The sequence below is a fragment of the Emydura macquarii genome, unplaced genomic scaffold, assembly GCF_026122565.2.
Source record: "Emydura macquarii macquarii isolate MOO-44397 ecotype Brisbane River unplaced genomic scaffold, CSIRO-AGI_Emac_v2 contig_1477, whole genome shotgun sequence".
Lineage (NCBI taxonomy): Eukaryota > Metazoa > Chordata > Testudines > Chelidae > Emydura > Emydura macquarii.
This window is the reverse complement of record NW_027131614.1, coordinates 617,389-631,671: the sequence shown is the minus strand read 5'-3', so window position 1 is coordinate 631,671 and position 14,283 is coordinate 617,389.

Sequence of the window (14,283 nt, the reverse complement as noted above, 5' to 3'; positions counted from 1 at the left end):
AGACTAAACAAGCCCAGTTCCCTCAGCCTCTCCTCATAAGTCCTGTGCTCCAGCCCCCTAATCATTTTTGTTGCCCTCCGCTGGACTCTCTCCAACTTGTCCACATCCTTTTTGTATTGGGGGGCCCAAAACTGGACACAATATTCTAAATGCGGCCTCACCAATGCCGAATAGAGGGGAATAATCACTTCCCGTGATCTGCTGGCAATGCACCTCCTAATGCAGCCCAATATGCTATTAGCCTTCTTGACAACCAGAGCACACTGCTGACTCATATCCAGCTTTTTATCCACTGTTACCCCCAGGTCCTTTTCTGCAGAGCTGCTGCCCAGCTCTTCGGTCCCCAGTCTATAGCTGTGCATGGGATTCTTTCTTCCTAAGTGGAGGACTCTGCACTTTTCTTTGTTGAACCTCATTAGATTTCTTTTGGCCCAATCCTCCAGTTTGTTTAGGTCACTCTGTATCCTATCCCTACCTTGCAGGGTATCTACCACTCCCCCCAGCTTAGTGTCGTCCGCAAACTTGCTGAGGGTGCAATCTACCCCATCCTCCAGATCATTAATAAAGATGTTGAACAAAACCGGCCCCAGGACCGACCCCTGGGGAACTCCGCTTGTGACCGGTTGCCAGCTAGACATGGAGCCATTGATCACTACTCGTTGAGCCCTATGCTCTAGCCAGTTCTCTATCCATTTTATAGTCCTTTCATCCAACCCATACTTTTTTAACTTGCTGATAAGAATACTGTGAGAAACCGTATCAAAAGCTTTGCTAAAGTCAAGGTATATCACATCCACCGCCTTCCCTACATCCACAGAGCCAGTCACCTCATCATAGAAAGCAATCAGGTTGGTCAGGCATGACTTTCCCTTGTTGAATCCGTGTTGACTGTTCCTGATCACCTTCCTCTCTTCCAAGTGCCTTAAAATGGATTCCTTAAGGACCTGCTCCATGATCTTTCCAGGGATTGAGGTGAGGCTGATTCTCTTCTCACTCATGCTGGTGTAAACTAGGAAAAACTTGACAGAAGTCTATGGCGTTATACTGAAGTACAGTCAGTCTTAGTATAGATTCTAGGCTCTTATTCTCTGTAGCTTTTCATCTGTTATGAACACTGATTTGCTTTTATCTATAATGAACATGACTCTGAGATTTAAAGGGGAATAGGAAACACGTCCATGTAATAGTTAAATATGTTCATGTTGATGCTATGGACAATTACTTTATATTTATAAATAAACTAATATTTAATGAGAATAAACCATTAAGGAAATGTAATGTGAAGGTTTCTGTGAAGCCCCACTAAAGGGAAAATGATATAAACATGAAGCCTTTCAGAGGGGAAGTATACAAATGGCTTTTCTTTAAGAAACATTAAAAGAGTCCAGAGAATAGGTATTTGAAAAAATGCTGAGGAAAGATCTGAGTCTTATCAGTATGCCTTAAGCTATTATTCTTCAGTTGGAAGACTCTTAGGATGGTGTATTTCCCTGCTGGGTGAAATTGATGAAAATATATTATTTGGTAATATAATTAATATCTTTATGAGTTTGATTATTTTTATGGACGATCCTGAGATTTTTCTCATCTAATGGCCAAAAAATACTAGATTACTGGAACATTTGCTTTAGATTTGTTCTGTAATCCAAACCCTTGTGATGGTAGGCTATGCACATGCCCTACCCTAAGCCTGGGATAGCTTTTGCTTAGTGTGAAAACTAGGGTTCTTTAAAGCTTGTTGGCGTTCTCCATATTTCATTAAGCATGGAGGAGATCCAACGAGAATGAATCGGACAATTCTTTGTCTCCTGTTTCATGGTAGCTGTTCTACAATGGATCTTTTATTCCAATCCCTTTAACTCTGCTGTAGATTAAGATAAATTAAATCTATTTGTCAGTGTACTCGAAGTTTAGATGTAGATGAAAGTCCATCTTATTACTACCCAACTCATCTCTGATTTCTTAGTTATTCATTCAAGTTCAGAAAGAATGTTTCTCTTAGATTGACTTCTTCACTGAAGAGAAGGAAATGGCAGGAATTTAAGAAATATTGAGGCTAAAATCATTATGCCTAAGAACGGTCAGAAATGATTTTTTTACACTTGCATTGGTCTGACAAACTTGCCCATATATAATAATGTATTATGAATTCTCTTGCATCAGAATCTGCCACTGATAAAATAATGCAGAGGCTGAGAACCAAAATTAACATTTGAACTGTGAGAAAAGGGCAACCCTGAAATCTCCCTGTATGAAAAATTTGATTTCCCCTCAGAAAAGGACACAATGCCTGCCTCCAGGTAGACCAATCTGGGATAAATATAAGCTAGAGTCTACAATACGCTGTGAAAGGATTTATTTTGGTCATATTTATTGGAGTTTCTTTTTTATTTTCTTTCCATTGGCTACTTTTCCTGTGGTTTCTTGTTCCTGAGTTTCTCAGACTTGGCGAGTAATCATTTGCCAGCTATACATAGTTGTTGTTCAAACGTCTGACTAGTTCAACATACTTTTAGTTAGACCGTCAGACTGGAAGTCATTGGTGAAAAAGCTGTTTGACACAGAAGGCATATCTTGCAGCAAAAGAAACAAGTACAAAGATCAGACTATCCATTATTTTAAATGTCTCAAAATGCTGGATTTAGTAAAACCCTCTTAAAAAACTGCATCATTAAAGCACATTGATAAAAATGTTTTCTTCCCAATGCCACACAAAATACAGAAGTAACACTACCCCGATGTCTTAAAAAGCACCTTGCAAAATTAAATGAATAGTAGCAGATATATACACTTAGCCAAATCCTTCAGTGAAGCAAAAGCAGTTTAGGCATGCCAACCATGTAACTATGCAAAATGGGAAAGCCCAAACGTCCAAACATCCACAGTTGAACGTGAGGAGCCTAAATAGCATTAGTCCGGAGGAGGGGTATAGGAGAGCGGAGTGGGGTAAACCAGACAAAGGTCAGGCCCTTGTATAGGGCAGCGACAAACATGGTGAGGTTTGGATGATGTACCAAAAATTGGGGCAAAGTGACTACTGCCCTATGGGAAAGCTGTCAGGCACTGTGCGCAAGATCATGGTCACACCTCTGCCAGGCTGCAGGGAATAGGGTAATTTTAAAAAAGCCCATTTCACAACACAATGAACACCCACCTTTTAACTCAACAGATGGCATCACTACAATCCAAGTTAAAAGTAAACTAGAAAATAATAAACAGCCTTCCTAGCACTGAAAACACACACACACAATCTGCACCACTGGCCACCAGTCTCTGTCACCGTTCTAGTCACAGTATGCAGGGAGAGCTGAAAACTTCTATACTGCTTTCCTGAACGCTCTATCGCTTTCTGTAATGTGTGTGGCCTTTTGTGAGCCTTTTGTATGGGGGACGCCCTAACCTTTTATTCTTAGCAGCTAACTATGCCCTCTGTCACAGCTACAGACAGTTTAATTTACAGTACATTTGCACCACTACAGAATCCTTCATCTAGCTTTTACCCTCCAGGGAGCCCTATTTTCCATGCTCTGACTTAACCTATATAACTTTTTCATTTGGTATTAAAGATCTTTTACCATTTTGCCCCCCATTGCAATTCATTTTTTAAGAAAATGACATAGGAAATGTTGCTGTTTGTAGACATGACGTAACTATTTGATTAAACTTTCCTTTGGTCAGGTTATATCTATTGAGGACAAGTTTTTCCATTTACAATAACCACTTACAATAACCAATTTACAAATACAATGATGCTTGTGTGCACAGTGATGGGCAAGCTATAAATATAACAGACGGATGACTGGTCAAGACTTCTGAAAATTATACTTAAAAACAAAGTGAATACAGTGCTATGAATAGGATAGAAAAGGTAGTATTTTGCTAATGCACAGCACAAAACTGCATCACAAATTCAGTAACAATCACAGACAATCAAACAAAAAATAGCAAAACCCACAAATTTCCTATTTTTATAAAGAAAATAGAAGAACAATAACATTTATAAACAGTTTCTAAAAGGTTAATACATGAGCCATAAGCCTACTTGAGTCATGAGTAATATGTGCTATTGATGGTTATAAGCACAACAGTAAAAGGTGTTGTAAATTGCTATAACCATTGACCTGCTGGACTCTATGGTAATCTATAACAAATGTGTAGTAATTTATTAAAATATCTATTAATCATTTATTTAGCTCTTTATAAATTATTTATAAATGAAACTGTAATTGAAAGTGTAGCCCACTACCATAAGGAAGAGAAAAATATTATAAATGATAAACAATAGCACAGCTCACAGTATCATGCATTGTTATAAATTATGTCTATTTATGTTAGGATATGTGCACACTGACGGCAGCAAATTTCCCACCATAAGACTGATCTATCCGGATCGACTGAGCGTCAGTGAAGAGCCACTCAATCAACCCGGAAGTCGATTCAATTAAACCACCTCTTTAAAAAGTGTAGTGCTGCATCGATGGGAACGCATTTCCTGTTGGCGCAGCACAGTGGAGATGGTGCGCTAAAGGGAAGTTAGGAAGTCGACAGGAGTTAAGCAAGCTACACGGAGACTCCCATCGACTGCTGCTGAATTTCCCAGTAAGTGTGTACTAAGCCTTAGATAGTTACATGGTCCCCATCACCACAGTATGTGCATGACCCATGATCATTGACATGTTTGTACTCAGAACACCTCTGTGAGGTAGGGAAGTGCTATTATCCCCATTTTACAGATGGGGAACTAAACCACAAATTCTCAAGGGTATTTAGGCACCTGACTCCCACTGAAATCAATGAGAGTTAACTGCCTAAATACTTTTGAGAATCTGGGCCAGAGAAACTAAGGACATGTCTACTTGGTGGGGTAACACGGTCTATGGGGGTATGACTTCTAAACAACACTAACATGGTGTGTGTTAATTGGGCCGTGCAGATCCTACTGGTGCACACTAAAGTTTCCCCAGTGCACTTTAATGTAGTATTGTTTCAAACAGCAATATGTTAAAGCACACCATCAGGGTCTACACAGACCTATTCATGCTCAACACATTCATGTTCTTTAGAAATCACACCCATTGAGCACATCACCACACTATGTAATCACCATACTATGTAACTTGCCCAAGGTCACACAAGAAGACTATGGTGGAAAAGGGAATAAAACCCAGGTCTTCCAAGCTGCAGGCTAGCACCCTAACTCCATGTGAGATCCACAGCTGAAAAGAGGAGGAAAGCAACATGAATCATTAGCTGTAGCATGGGAATGGGAGTCAAGAGACTGGGCTACTGGTCCTGTTTCTGCCAGTGACTCAGGGTGGAATCTTAGGTAAGTTGCTGCACACTATGTGTGTCAGTTTACACTGATCTGTACATACAATCTACAAAATTAGGATGAAAAATGCTTGTCAAACATTGGAAATAAGTTTCTATGCATCAGTAAAGTGAAGAGAGGAAAAATGTAAGCAAAAAGATGCGTGAGAGATTTGTACAATAGCCAACAAGTATAGAGAAACTTGAAGAAAGAAAACAAAACCAACGCTTGGATAAAAACAGAAGCAAAGAGATGAATTAATTATACAGGACCCTGCCTTAAAACTTGTTTTAAAAACACTGAATTTTTCCATCATTTCTACATGAATGCAGATAAGTCCTTTCATTTTATGTATTATGAGTCCTATGAAAGTCTGGGTTTAATCTGCTTTTCCTTTGCAGTTTAAGTTAAAAACATATATTCCTCCCCTTCAGTTTCTTTCTCCAAGTGGGGGCACTTGACAGGCTAGTTATCTTAGGTGCCTATATACAAATACAAGAAGCCTGGGAAACAAGAAGGAGGAATTGGAAGTCCTGGCACAGTCAAAGAACTATGATGTGATTGGAATAACAGCAACTTGGTGGGGTAACTTACATGACTGGAGCACGGTCATGGATGGGTATAAACAGTTCAGGAAGGATAGGCAGTGGAAAAAAGGTGGAGGAGTTGCACTGAATGTCAGAGAGCAGTATGATTGCTCAGAGCTCTGGTATGAAATTGAAGAAAAGCTTGTTGAGAGTTTCTGGGTTAAGTTTAGAGGCAAGAGCAACAAGGGGGATGTTGTGATGGGTGTCTGCTACCAACCACCAGGCCAGGAGGATGAGGTAGACAAGGCTTCAGACAACTAGTGAAAGTTTCCAGATCACACAACCTGGTTCTCATGGAGGACTTCAATCATCCTGACATCTTCTAGGAAAGCAATACAGCAGAGCACAGACAATCCACGAAGTTTTTGGAGTGTGTTGCGGACAACTTCCTGGTGCAAGTGCTGGAGGAACCAAGTAAGGTCCATGCTCCTCTTGACCTACTGCTCACAAACAGGGAAGAATTGGTAGGGAAAATGAAGTGGGTGGTAACCTGGGCAGCAGTGACCATGAGATGGTCAAGTTCAGCATTCCTGACAAAAGGAAGACAAGAGAGCAGCAGAATACAGACCCTGGACTTTAGAAAAGCAGATTTTGACTCCCTCAAGGAACTGATGAGCAGGATCCCATGGGAGGCTAATATGAAGGGGAAAGGATTCCAAGAGAGCAGGCTGTATTTTAAAGAAATCTTATTGAGGGCTCAGGAACAAGCCATCTTGATTTGCAAAAAGAATAGCAAATATGGCAGGCGACCAGCTTGGCTTAACAGAGAAATCTTTGTTGAGCTTAAACACAAAAAGGAAGCTTGCATGGAGTGGAAGCTTGGACAGATGACTAGAGAGGTGTATAAAAATATTGCTTGAGCATGCAGTGGTGAAATCAGGAAGGCCAAAGCACAATTGGAGTTGCAGCTATCAAGAGACGTGAAGGGTAACAAGAAGGATTTCTATAGGTATGTAAGCAACAGGAAGAAGGTCAGGGAAAGTGTGGGCTCCTTACCGAATGGGGGGCAACCTAGAGACAGATGATATGGAAAAAGCTGAAGTACTTAATGTATTTTTTGCCTCTGTCTTCACAGACAAGGTCAGCTCCCAGACTACTGCACTGGGCAGCACAGAATGGGGAGGAGGTGAGAAGCTCTCAGTGGTGAGAGAATAGGGTCAGGACTATTTAGAAAAGCTGGACATGCACAAGTCCATGAGGCCTGATGCAATGCATCCAAAAGTGCTGAGGGAATTGATTGATGTGATTGCAGAGCCATGACCATGGTGTTTGAAAACTCATGACAATCGAGGAAGGCCCTGGACAACTGGAAAAAGTCATATATAGTGCCCCTCTTTAAAAAAGTGAAGAAGGAGTATCCGGGGAACTACAGACCAGTCAGCCTCACCTCAGTCCCTGGAAAAATCATGGAGCACTGCTTCAAGGAATCCATATGAAGCACTTGGAGAAGAAGAAAGTGAGCAGGAACAGTCAGCATGGATTCACCAAGGGCAAGTCTTGCCTGACCAACCTGATTGCCTTCTATGATGAGACGACTGTCTCTGTGGATGTGGGGAAAGTGGTGGATGTGATATACCTTGACTTTAGCAAAGCTTTTGATACAGTCTCCCACAGTATTCTTGCCAGCAAATTAAAGAAGTATCGATTTGAAGAATGGACTATAAGGTGGATAAAAGGCTAGCTAGATCATTGGGCTCAATAGGTAGTGATCAACGGCTCAATGTGTAATTGGCAGCTGGTATCAAGCGGAGTGCCCCAGGAGTCGGTCGTGAGGTGGGTTTTGTTCAACATCTTCATTAATGATCTGGAAGATAAAGTGGATTGCACCATCAGCAAGTTTGCAGATTAACTAAGGTGGTGGGAGTGGTAGATACGCTGGAGGAAAGGGATAGTATACAGAGTGACCTAGACAAATTGGAGGATTGGGCCAAAAGAAATCTGATGAGTTTCAGCAAGGACAAGTGCAGAGTCTTGCACGTAGGACGGAAGAATCCCATGCACTGCTACTGACTGGAAATCGACTGGCTAGGTAACAGTTCTGCAGAAAAGGGCCAGGGGTTACAGTGGACAAGAAGCTGGATATGATTCAACAGTGTGTCCTTGTTGCTAATTAGACTAACAGCATATTGGGCTGCATTTGTAGGGGCACTGCCAGCAGATTGAATGAAGTGATTATTCCCCTCTATTCAGCAATGGTGTGGCTACATTTGGAGTATTGTATCCAGTTTTGGGCCCCCGACTATAGGGAGCAATGGTCTCAAGTTGCAGTTGGGGAGGTCAAGGTTGGATATCAGGAAAAACTTGTTCACTAGGAGGGTGGTGAAGCACTGGAATGGGTTACCTAGGGAGGTGGTAGAATCTCCATCCTTAGAGGTTTTTAAGGTCTGACTTAAAACTCAAGCCCTGGCTGGGATGATTTAGTCAGGGTTGGTCATGCTTTGAGCAGGGAGTTGGACTAGATGCCCTCCTGAGGTCCTAATCTTCTATGATTCTATGATTTTCCTGTTTTGTTGTTTTACCTCTTCAGGGAAATTGTAATTCCAGTGTGATGTCCATATGTGGGACTCAATTCAGTATGTTCTCACTTGGGCCAGCAAAACAGGGATGCATAGGCCTGTAGGCATGCAGAGAGATGTATTTTACCCTATTCTCTTCTGCACACTCAAATGTCAATGGTATTTGTCCTCAAGGGATTGCTAGACATCTAAGAGAAATTTTGAATGTTTTAAAAGGGAGCTTCTTATGTGTCATCTAACTTCAAAAATTGTTTGAAAAATATTGTAATTGCTGAAAAACTCCTTTTTCCTCACGCACTTCAACAAGAACTACAGCTAGATGGAACTTTACCACATGTGTAAGAATAATAAAGAAAAGAGAGAATATGGACTAGTGGTTAGAGCCTGGTAGCCATTCTGCCACTTCATAGTGTGCAATTCTGAGCAAGTCATGCCAGAACTGAGCCAGGAATCTTGCTCATATGAGTAATCTTCAGTCAGGTTTGAAGTCTCTGTGATTTCCCTAAGTCCACTTGCCCAACTGAGGATATGCCTAAAAGGTTCGAGAGCTGGCTCATAATCTCTCTGAACCTCAATTTTTCTTTCTGCAGAAGAGGGCTGAAATAATTTACCTCTCTCAGAGGACTAATATGAGGCCTTGTCTATATTAGAAAAGTCCATCAATGACATACCCATAGCTGTAGTCAATCGGAGGTATCCTGCTCTGATTGTGTTTGAATTGTTGGAGCTGTACCAGTGTGCTATCATTCAATTCTGTCCCGTGTTCATACTGATACTGTGCTGCAGTGACTTTGGCGCATTACCTTCTGTGTATGTATCCCACAGTTCCTGGCACTGCTTCTAGATCTACTGATCTCTGTTCAGTCTTTGCTCAGGATTATGGGATACCTCCAATTAAATTATTAGTAATATAATTCATTCCAGGGTAGAAGGTCCACACAAAACCCTAAGCACTCCTTTTGCTCTGCATTTGTGTTTTCAGTAGTGCACAGGGCCTGGTGTTCTTTGCACTGAGGTGAATTTCATGCCAGAATCTTTTCTGAGAGACTGCATGGTCCAGTAGATAGAGGACTAGAATGGATTAGGACTCTAAACCTGGGCTATATTCATGACTGTAGCACTAATCATCTGAGTAACCTTGGGCATGTCCCTTCACCCCTTTATGTCTCTATTTCCTCTACCCCTTTGGTCTGTCTTGTTTCTTTAGATTGTTATCCCTTTGGGGCATGGACTGTCTTTTATTGTGTGTTTATAGAATGCCAAATGGGACCCCAATTTCAGCTGGTGTCTCTAGGTGCTACTGTAATACAAATAATGAGGATCTGTTGAAAGGTGCTATGGAAATGCAAATAATTATGATATTATTATATTGCTAAAATGTATTTTTAAAAATGCAGCTTTCTCAGAGGCTGGCCAATTTCCCTCACGATTGGAGTCAGCTTAATCCACATGAAAGTCTTACCTCACTCTTGGATCTCTTTCTGTCTCTCTGTACATTTCTGTTGCATTTTTCATGGAGACAAATATATCAATTTTCAAATTAAGTACACTGTATAGCAACTTGAAGGTGGCCTAATTTGCTCTCAATTCAAATACTCTATTATTAATGAGAAATCCAGCCTAATTATGTTTTCCTATGGTTAAAATTATAAATGACAGACCCTTCTAGAACACAGAAATATTTTCCAGTTAGCCATTAACACTAGCACACACATTGCTTATTTTTTCTGACAATTGGCCTTGCTTTTAAATTCCAAAGTAATGTTAATTTAATAATGCAGGACAGAGTTCAATACTGGAAAAGCTATCCTGTTCCATTAGGTCTTATGCACAGTTCTAAACCTTCTCATTCCTCTATCTGAAAACCCAGAAATCATCTTAGTCACAGAAGGAAATAATTCTGGATCCTCCCATGGCAGGATGTAGGAATTAAATACTTGTATCATGTATTTCAGAAAGTGCTATAAATTCTATTCAGCAAACTATGAACAAATTCTTTTGTTTGTTTGGGTTTTTTAATGAACTTTTCTTTAATATTGACACTTGCTCCTACACTATGATCTGAGCTGCAAAATCAAAGATTCAAGTTTAACTAAATGCCCTAGATCTGTCTTTTAAGGAAGTGACCTGCTGCTGGCACATGCCCCATGGGAATCCAACTGGAGCGAGGCCTAGAACTTATTTCTCTGTAACAATATACACAAAGAAGTTCACTTAGAAACTTATCACATCATCATTACAATTCAAGTGTTTCTTCATGAACTAGACTCTATGGCATCTCACTCGCACCAACTCCCAGTCCCAAATGTTTCTGCAGTGGATATTTATCCCAGCTTTAATAGGCATGTCTAATAAAGCAGATTTTTCTACCTCAGAAGGTTTGCACTCCTGGTAGTTAATGTAACATCTGGCCAGTGTTGCTTCAAAAAGTGAAACTCATACTGCATGCACTTACCAGCCACATGTACTGTACAACAGTGTCCTCGAATCTACTGATTTGGAGAGGTGTATTAACTGAACCATTTCTAAAGTAACATCAGACCAGGAAATCTGAATTCTCCATCAACTGAACCAGGGAAACAATTCCTTCCGGAATCTTGTTGGCACACGCTGCATCACAGCTTTGATCAGTCTGAGCTGCATTTGGTTTTTCAATATATTACATGATTGCTGTTATTACAATGTCTGGTGCCGCAGACATTCTACCTGGAACCACATGCAGCTCAGAAAGTTGAAATCAAGTTCTAAATAATAAAGGTGTCAGTCAACAGTTATGGAGCTAAAAGTACATGTGCAAGCAAATATTTGTCTGTTAATTATATCTGTTGTCTACTTGTTCAATGCACAGTTACCCAATCTTTCTCTTAGACTGTTTTATTCCAATATTTTTTCTTTTTAATATTTTTTTTTCAAAACCAAGAAGGAAATCAATATAAGTTCAAATAATTATTAAACTCTCAGGATCATAGTTATTTTTAAGAAAGCTCTAAGCTTTAAGTTCTCTCAAAATTCTACCCCAATTTTCTTTCACCCCCCATTGCTTCTGATAGAACTGATGTGATTTCATGGACAAATCTATTCCTTCAGTTATGTATTTTAATAGAAATCAACTCTGAATTAAATCAGGGGAGTTGATTTAGGAAGGATGTTGGAAATCTTTTCCACATTCCACTCAGCTGTCCCTTAAAATTATATGCTCACTGAAAAAAACCCCCATGAACTGCACTTAATAAAAAGAGTTTGGATGGACTTATTTATTTATTTTTAATCAAAAGCATCTCTCCAATTTAATGTGGAGGCTAATTTAGTTTATGTATATAGTCCATCTAGATAACAGCTCTGCTAGTGCTAACCACATGGGATTGTGAAAATGTTCTTTCAAGACGTTCTAGTAACAATCTTTGAAGTTGCTGTATATTCTGTATGTATTTTCCACTCTAGGATCTCAAAGCATGTCACAAAAATTAACTAAGACTCACAACCCCAACTATTATCTTCCATTTAATAAGTGGAGATGTTACCCACACACTAGGGCACCCCACCTTTTCCTCCAATCCAAAGGGCTCCAGGGGAAAGACACCTATCCTTACCCAATTCACACTCTAGAGCTCAGGGTCACCCTTCCAAGGCCCTAGGGCTCCGGGTGTAACCTGGTTAATTTAAGTACCACCATTTCCCAATTCATAGGACTCTAGGCGTAGTCTTCTGGGGCTTTTGGGTTCTTCTACCAATGAAGGAGCCTTACACAGCAATATCCTTATTCTCTATTTTTTAACAATTACCAAAACAGAATACACACGCTAAACGATACCTCCTATCTGTGGTTTCCATTCCATGCATCTGACGAAGTGGGTTACAGCCCTCGAAAGCTTATGTCTGCAGAAATTTGTTAGTCTTTAAGGTGCTACAGAACTCTTGTTGTTTAAACATACAATGCTCATAGTTCCCACTAAGTCAGATAAACTTCTCCTGGTGGCCAATCAGGATTAGATCATCAGGGACTCCAGCTTTTGTAAATAAATTGGCAGGGTGTTGAGGTGTGCCAGCTCTGATCTTGGGCTGTGTCCTGGAGTTAGGTTCCAAAGAACTTCCTTTTGGATCTCAGTTTGTATAATTAAAACTTGGGTCCTGCTTTGCTATACCTTAACTAATCATTTCAAAACACCAATCTTAGCCCATTATGAAACAGTTCTTTAACCAATCACATCCCACTACGTTAGATGATTTAAATATTGTACACTGAATTAGGCAACAGGCAGAAACAATCAAGGAACTAGACAGATATCATTCAGATAACAATAGAGAAGTGGGTACCATAAAGAGAAAATAATAAATGTAGATATTACAACCACAACTGTTGATAAGTGATTCTTTGCCTGACAGAATGCTATCAAACAAAGTTTTCTTTAAATATCTTAAGGTTTGTTTCTTTATCTGGTGGTGGTAGGTACTATTAGGACAGTAGCACCTTCTTAACAGCCTGACATTACATTGTCTTGATCTAATTTCAGGAATGTGAAGATGTGACTCATGCTTCTTAGCTTATGGCTGCTGTCTCTCCTAATATGGCTGCTACTGCTTAGCCAAAGAAAAGAAGGCCTCAGACCTTACAGAGAAAGTGAAGCACAGAGATGTTAGTTGACATGCCCATGGCCACAGCATGGCAAATCAATGGTAAAGCTGGGAGTGGGACCCAAGAGTCCTCTCTAGCGCTGTGAACCGAGGTAGTCCAAATATTTGCGAACCTGAGGCAATTGAATGATTTACGTAGACTCCATGTGAGACCTGCAGTTTGACACAAAACTAGGGGAAATTCAGGTGAAAGGCTTAAACAGGGTTTTGTTTTGAAATATTAGGTTAATTTGAATCCAAGATGAAGCCAGATCCAAGGGATAGAAACTTCACTGAAAATGGAGAATAGGTTTCTTCTCTCCTGGAAAACTGTAAATGCTTATTTTGTATGAGTCTAGTGAACCCTAACTCCACCACTGCACCCACCGCATCAAGCTTTTCTCATTGTACAAGTGTACAAAAACAAGAACAAAAGGAGGGGTTTAAAATAAGTTCTATCACTTCTCCATTTCTCTTCTAACCATTACTTATGCCTTCAAATGTAAGAAGCTATTCAAATTTGAATTTTCAAAACATTCTTTTTTAAAAACAGTCTCACACTCATTTCAAGTTATAAGCCACATTTCAAGAAAAGTCATATGGAGCTTTACAATGATACTAAAGCACTGAACAAAAATGATACATATCTGGGAGTTAAGGTTGGAAGAACAGGATGCAAAGGAAATGGAATGAAAGTGACAGGTAAGAAATTCTGGGAAGTCTTTCACATAAATAATATGGGGGACAGGAAGGTCGAAAAAGAATATAAGAAATGTGTACAGCAGATTGAAACCTACTGGGCAACTTAATCTCTATTGTAAAGTAAAGGCTGATGATGATGTATTGCTTAGTTTAAGAACTTATCCCTATATCCCCATATTTGTTGGTTAGCCTTAGTTTGCTTAGCTGTATGAAGCAAACAATGCATATATTATATCAACACCAGAAAGGCCCACTCTGATCATCTCATCGATCCTCTTGCATAATACAGGTCATAAAACTTCCTCAAAGTAATTCCTAGAGCATATCTTTTAGAAAAAACAACAATCTTGATTTTAAAATCCTCAGTGATGGAGAATCCACCATGAGTCTTGGTAAATTGTTCCAATGATTAAATAGCCCTCACTGTTAAAAATGTACACCTTATTTCCAGTCTGAATTTGTCTGCCTTCCACTTCCAGCCATCATATCGTGTTATGCCTTTCTCTGCTAGATTGAAGAGCCCATTATCACATAAGCAGCAAATCCCTGTACCAAA